At 40.6% G+C, this 7,721-nt stretch overlaps 1 pseudogene; it reads left to right on the top strand.

Annotated features, from left to right (window-relative positions):
* The first annotated feature begins 3,408 nt into the window (after nucleotides 1-3,408).
* On the top strand, nucleotides 3,409-3,756 carry LOC149146822 (DNA-directed RNA polymerases II and IV subunit 5A pseudogene; annotated as a pseudogene).
* Nucleotides 3,757-7,721: the final 3,965 nt, after the last annotated feature.

Raw genomic sequence — 7,721 nt, 5'->3', positions numbered from 1 at the left:
TTTGTGCTTGTCAAGTGAGCCATCAGCTTTGTATTTGTTCTTGTAGACCCACTTGCAGCCAATTGGTTTGGTTCCAAATGGAGGATCAACCAGCTTCCAAGTGCCATTCTTTATGAGGGCATCATACTCCTTCTGCATCGCTTCTTTCCATTCATCATGAGAAGCAGCTTCTTTGAAGGAAGTTGGTTCAAAATCTGTAGACAAGTTCAATTCACAATCATAAGTAACATCCATATCAACAGGTGAATTAGAGTTATCTACATCACCTCCATCTTGTCGGTTTGTATTTCTGGTTCCTATTTTTCCAATTTCATCAGGATGAACACTTTCAAGTGTCTTTGTCAGCCACTTTGGGGGACCTTTCTGAGATGGTCCAGGCTGCTCAGTTGATTGAGTTGGGTCTGAATCAAGATTGAGTCTCCCAATTCTATCAATTACATCACTTAAAGCATCATCCGTTGTTGGAGTGTCATGCAGGGGAGATTGTTCTTCAGAAGAAGATTCCACATGTTGATCTAGTATAGGAATCCCCCCTTCAAGATGTGGAATCTGATTATCAAACTCTTGGAATGATTTTTGTTTTGTGAATCTATCCAAACGATCAAGTTGCCGCTCAACAACACTGTCAGATTTGGATGATTCAAGAAAAATGACATCTCTAGATACAACAAACTTTTTATTTACTTCATCATAGAGACGGTATGCTTTAGATGTGTTTGAATACCCCAGGAATATACACTTACGACTTCTAGCACCAAGTTTGTTTCTATGTACCTTTGGTATTAAAGCATAACAGGTGGAACCAAAGATCCTGAGATGTTTTACCGAAGGAACATGGCCATACCACAATTCATAAGGAGTTTTGTTTCTTATAGCACTAGATGGACATCTATTCTTTATATATGCAACACATAGAACATCATCAGCCCAAAACATTATCTTTACATTTTTGAAGAAAAGCATGGATCGTACCATATTCAAAATTGTTCTGTTCATTCTTTCAGCTACACCATTCTGTTGAGGATTATAAGGCACAGTTGTTTGATGTTTGATCCCATGTTGGCGAAGATAGTTTTCAAATTCATTTGATGTATATTCTTTTCCATTATCAGTGCGAATAGACCCAATATGAGATTGTGCATCATTTTCAATCCACTTATGGAAATTCTTGAATGTTTGAAAAGCATCAGATTTGTTCTTCAATAGATAAACCCAACACATTCTGGTGTAATCATCAATAAATGTCATGATATATTTATTTCCATTTGCAGAAGGAACAGGCATTGGACCACATAAATCTGAATGAATGAGTTCAAGCTTCCTATGTGCTCTTGAATGTGAATCATGAAAAGACTGTTTGCTATGCTTTCCTAGAATGCAAGCATCACATTGCTTATGTTTTCTAGGAATTGTAGGCAAACCAGCAACACCATTTTTCTTCAACAAGCGGAGACTATCATAGTTTAAATGTCCAAATCTAGCATGCCATAATAAACTTGATGGAAGTGTACCTTCTTCATGATGAGAAATATATGAGAAATGTTGTGCATAAGCAGAAGTTCCTTGCAGTTTAAGAAGTCTTTCTTCTTCTATACCCCTCATGACAAGTGAGTGGTCAGATGCCTTTCTTACCTCAAGCTTGCCATCAAACATATGAATGGAGTGACCTTGCTGGCGGATGTGGACTAGGGACAACAAGTTTCTCTTGAGTTGTGGGAGATATAGAACATGATCCAGAAGAAAGTCTGGAAGACCAGGCAGTTTAAGCCTGATTGTGCCAAGCCCTGATGGCTTGATTTTTGACTGATCTGCAAAGTATACTGCTCCATCAACATTGTCAGTGAAATCTTCAAAAAAATATTTCCTATGAGTCATATGACAGGTTGCTCCTGAGTCAAGCAACCAATCATTTATCGAAGAAGCAAGTGAAGCATTAAACAAATCTTCATTTACTCCAATGTTACATTGTGCCTCAATATAGTGAGCGGATTCAGGTGCTTTACCTTTGTCTGTGTCATCAGTTTTACCTTTCTGCTGGTTTCTTCTCTGCTCAATTTTGTCCCATGGTAGCTTGCATGTAGAAGCATCATGTGATCCATTTCGTTTGCAGCGAATGCAATGCAGATCTGCCTTTTCTGCTTGAGGATGTCTGCCCCCCCTGCCTCTGAAGTATCTTCCTCTTCCTCTTCGTCCACCTCTTCCTCTTGTAGAATCTTGAGCAAGATGCTTTTCTTTATGAGTAAGGCAAACAGTCTCTTCAGAAGATTCAGGGACTGTTTTCTTTCCAAAGGCTTTCTCTCTTTCAACAAACTTTTTCACAAGAGACTCAAAGGTTATGTCTTTAAGATTTCCATTTGCTTGTAAAGACTCAAGATAATTAGAGTAGGTAGGATAGAGTGCTTTGAGAAAGGCAATAAGAGAGATATCCAGCTCAACCTTAGTGGATTTAATATCATGCATTATAGACTTTATTTCAGATGCAAGAGCAAGGGGATCATTATTTTTCAGTTCAAGAGTGAAGAGTTTAATCATGAGCTGAACAACTTCAAGTGCAGAATGTGAATCATAGAGTTCTTTCAGCTTTTGTAAAGCTTCAAAGGCAGTGGAATAGGATGAAATATGACGACTTACTTCTTCATTTACAGATGCTGCGATCAATGCATAGGCTTTGTTGTTCTTGTTTTCCCAAATGACAAGTACTTTATCTGATGTAGGCTGCACAGGGTCTTTGTCTTCTTCTCCGACACACACTCCTTTCCACAACTCATTGTAGATGAGGGTGTGTTTTACCATCCGAGACCATTCAGAATAGTTCTCCTTGCCAGTGAGAACTATTCCGACCATAGAGATGATTGAATGCATTCTGTAAAATAATGTCTCTGCTAAAAATCTTCTGTAAAAAAAAAACTTCTGCTGAAAAAATCCTTATGCCACAGCGTTATGCACTTTTTCTTCTAACGTTTGATAGAAGCATCAGCATTTATTATATCACTGCAATATTACTATGTTTTGAATGCATTCACTTCAAAACACATAAAGGATATATTACTTCAATATATATCAAGCAATACTACAAAACATTCTGAAAACACAGCAATGCTTTGAATCATATAAACTGCGTATATCATGAATTCAACAAACTGCTCAACCACTATACAAAAAAAAACGCATCTCCAACCTATACAAAAAAATGCCATACGAAGTTAAAAAATCAACTGCATAATACTAAAGTCCTAGCAGTCTTCGTAATACCCAGTGTTGTTGGCGACTGTTGAGGCTCTTGCGTTCTGCGAGTCTTTGATTGCAAAAGGTTCTATTTGAGAACTCCATAAAAAAGGTTCTCTATAAAACGGTTTTGGGTTAACAACTCCATTTTGAAGGCGACAGAATTACGCTGAGCAGCTCGCAATGGCGCTGGATGAGCAGACAAACAAGCTCTTCAGAATCCGACGTACAGTTCTTCAGATGCTCAATGACAGAGATTATCTCGTGGGTGATTTTGAGATCAACACAACCAAAGAGCAGTTCCTGGATAAGTTCGGAGAAGACCCAAAGAAGGAAGATCTTGTTATCAATAAAGCCAAGCGCAACAATCCTTCAGAACAGTTATTTGTCTTCTTTCTGGAAGAGGCGAAAGTGGGAGTGAAGACCATCAAAACATATGTGGAACGTATAAAATCTGAGGGTGTGTTTCGACAGCAGTTGTCGCTGTTGGACAGCACACAAAGACAACAGTCAACCTTCGACGGGGTTTGAAGGTGGCACCAAAATGCAAGTAAACTCTTCAGAGCCGAACGGTTCTGGAAAAAATCACACGGTTTAAACGCCTCGGATTCACAATTTAGCAGAGAAAAAACCCTTCAGAAAAAAACCGAAGAAAATGAAGATTACGTAGAGTATATCCCCGTCAAGAAGTGAAGAATGATGGAAGCTCAAAAAATTTTGCAGAGAAAGGGTAACGGCTTTCTGCCTGAAGATGCAGAACGTGCCAAGGAAGCTGAGTCAAAAACGCAGAGACCAACGAGAAAATTTCCCTAAGCGTTCTCCTTCTGCATAGAACGGTAATCGAGAGGGGGTAAAACGGATGCGCAGAGAATCATGAGGCGCAGTCAATCAATGATGCGCAGAGAATCAATAATACTCTGGACGGATGCAGTGCTCAGAACTGAGCAGTGCTCAGGACAGCAGGAGTTACAAATATTTCTGGGACCTGTGCTCTGATACCATGTCAGGCCAGGGTAACTCCAGAATGAATGAGCGGAAGAAAAAACTGATTGCAATATTCATTAGCTAACTATCATTTATATACATAAATATGACGGATCAGTTCATCTTCTTGATGACTGTCCAGTTCACCCATCCGTTGAGGATTAGGTGTCAACAGATACAAATATGGAAATCATTCTTGGAGACAATGCCACTTATCCTGTGAAAGGAACTAGGAATGTTACTCTTCAATTGAATCAAGGTAACACCATTCATCTACTATATGTACCCGATATAAAGAAGAACCTAGTATGTATCTTGGCGATGGAGAAGAAAGGATTCAAGGTGGCATTAATTGATGGAAAGGTAAGCGTTTGGAAAATAAATTTCAAAGAAGCATCCACTCTTGGATTCAGGGTTGACAACCTATATCAAGTTGGAGGAAGTCCACTATGAGCTATGTCTTGTGACACATCTCTTCCATCCAAATTATGGCACCGAAGGTTTTTCATCTTCATTATAAGGCCTTACCTGATGCAAGAAAGATGGTCACAAGTATGCCTGATTTTGAAATAGAACAAGGTGGTGTTTGTCAAGGTTGTGCCAAAGGAAAACACACAAGGGGGCCATTCCCCTCAAGTGATTGCAAGACTACCAACATTTTGCAATTGGTTCATTATGATTGTTATGCTCTTAACCTGCAAGACAATACCAGAATACAGAATATGCGAAGAAATATACCCAGAACATAGAATAGTGAGAAACAACAAGAAGTATTTTATTATTCAGAAAGAAATGTTCACTTGCCTTTTCGAGGGGGCAACCTCCAATAGAGCAGAGCTCGATTACAAAATAAGACACGATGCTCCTCGCAGAGAGTCTCTATCCTTTATATATGACTCATACATGCAATACCATGGATCAATACCATGGTTCTTATTAATACCATCTATATAATACCATGGCCCATTTGCAACTAATTGTGGTCCCGTCATTAATTGTGGGTTAACCACTTACAATTATTAATATGGGCTTTATTGACTCCTTACTTAACTATAACTATGACTTGATCCTACTACATAAATAAGGGGGTTAGGGTGGAACCCTAACATGCCCTCCCCCTTAAGAATAGCCTTGTCCTCAAGGCTGAAGCTGCAAAAACTGCTGAAGAATAGTGGCTGGTTCCCAGGTTGCATCTTTTGAAGAGGTATCTTTCCACTTGACAAGGACTTCCCTGATCATGCGGCCACGCAGGTGCCGTTCTCGTGTGTTTAGGACCTGTTCAGTTTGGAGCCAGATTGACCCTTCTTCATCCAATTCAGGTAGACTAGTTTGAATTCTACAATTGTTCCCAATCACTTTCTTGAGGCATGAGACATGGAAAACTGGATGGATTTTTGTAGTGGGTGGCAAAGCTAGCTTGTAGGCCACTTCTCCAATGCGCTGAAGTACTTGATATGGTCTGTAGAATTTTGGAGATAGTTTATGACAACCCTTGTCTTCGAGTGAAGTTTGCTTATATGGTTGCAGCCTAAAAAATACCTGATCCCCTTCTTGAAATTGGCGCTTTGAGCGATGCTGATCTACCTATTGCTTCATGTGGTTTGAGCTTGATGAAGATTCTCTCTAAGATGGGCGAGCATGGTTGTGCGGTTTTGTAGGAGTTGATCCACTGCTTGTACCTTTGAGCACCCATTGATATAAGTAGGGGAAGGAGGGAGTTGACCATAAACTGCTTCATAGGGAGTCACTTTGGTGGTGGCATGATAGTTGGTGTTATACCACCATTCAGCTAGAGGCAACCATTGTACCCATAGATGTTGCTTTTCTGAAGTGAAACACCTAAGGTAGCTTTCTAGACATTTGTTGACAGCTTTAGTTTGACCATCCGTTTGTGGATGATAGGAAGTACTGAGTTTTAGTTGGGTGCCTTGTAGCCTGAAGAGTTCCTGCCAAAAATTACTGGTGAAGATCGGGTCATGATTAGACACAATAGAAGTGGGCATGCCATGCAATTTGAAGATCTGATCCATGAAAGATTGAGCGACCAAAGTCGGTGTAAACGGGTGGGGTAGGGCGCAGAAATGAGCGTACTTAGAAAGTCGGTCCACAACCACCATGATGACTAAATTGTTTCCTGACTTTGGAAGACCTGTAATGAAATCCATAGAAACCTCCGTCCATATAGATGCCAGGATGGGCAACGGTTGTAATGTGCCTGGTGCTTTGACTGTCTCCCCTTTGTGGCGTTGACAAACATCGCATTCCGCTACAAAAGTAAGGATGTCCTTTTCATGCCTGTCCAAAAAAATGATCTTCTAGTGCGAGCATATGTCTTCTGAAACCCTGAATGTCCTACAATGGGGGATGAGTGCAATTCTACCAAAATGCGGCTTTTGAGGGTGGATGTTGTGATATTACGACTCTGTCCTTGTAGCGAAGAATCTCATCCTGCCACAAGTATCCCTTGGGGAAATTGGATCCGCCTGCAATTGAGTAATGAGTTGGGAGAGCCAGAGATGTGAAAACCATTCCGTGCGAGCCTCTTCAATCCATTCTGGAATGGAAGGGAAATTGCGAGCAGGTACTTTCCTCCTCAAATGGCGAGATAATGCATTTGCTACACTATTTTCGCGCCCTTTCTTGTAAATGATCTCATAATCATATCCCAGCATTTTGGCGAGCCATTTATTTTGTTGTGGGGAGGATAGGCGTTGCTCCAAAAAATATTTAACACTGTGATGGTCTGTGCGGATTTGGAAACGTCGCCCCAGTAATTAAGGTCACCAGGTATCTACTGCATGTAAGATGGCCATCATTTCCTTCTCATAGGTAGATTGTCCCAGATTCCTCCCCACTTAGTTGTTGGCTTGTGAAGGCCAAGGGTTGACCTTCCTGCATTAAGACCGCCCCAATACCGTACCCGAAGCATCACATTCAATGACAAAAGATTTGGTGAAATCAGGTAGTGCTAAGACTGGAGTGGAACACAAGGCATTTTTGAGAGCTGTAAATGCCTGTTGTGCATCATCATTCCAGAGGAATGAATTTTTCTTGAGGACTTGAGTGAGGAGCTTCGCAATGCGACCATAATTGCGGACAAATTTGCAATAATAGCCTGTGAGACCCAAAAATCCTCTTAGGCTCTTCAAGGTCTTAGGTTGAGGCCAATCCTGCATTGCCTGGATCTTTTGGGGTCCACCTTAACACCTTGACACCCCACAATGTGGCCCCAAATACTCAACTTCTTCCATGCCAAAGAACATTTGGACATCTTAACAAATAATTTATGCTTGCGAAGCAGTTGCAAGAGCAAATCTACATGCTGAAGATTGCGGCCCAAGTGCAAGTATAGATGAGGATGTCATAGAAAAGACAAGGACAAATTTCCTGAGATATGTGTTTGAGAAGGTGGTTCATAAGGCTCTAAAAAGTAGATGGGGGCATTACAAAGACCGAATAGGCTGAATCCAAGAACTCATAATGGCCTTCATGAGTTTTGAAAGCAGCCTTTG

This window comes from Pinus tabuliformis, chromosome 9, assembly GCF_031772625.1.
Source record: "Pinus tabuliformis cultivar Carrire ecotype Pingquan chromosome 9, CPIR1, whole genome shotgun sequence".
Lineage (NCBI taxonomy): Eukaryota > Viridiplantae > Streptophyta > Pinopsida > Pinales > Pinaceae > Pinus > Pinus tabuliformis.
The sequence above is the reverse complement of the archived record's forward strand: the minus strand, read 5'-3'. Positions and strand labels throughout refer to the sequence as shown.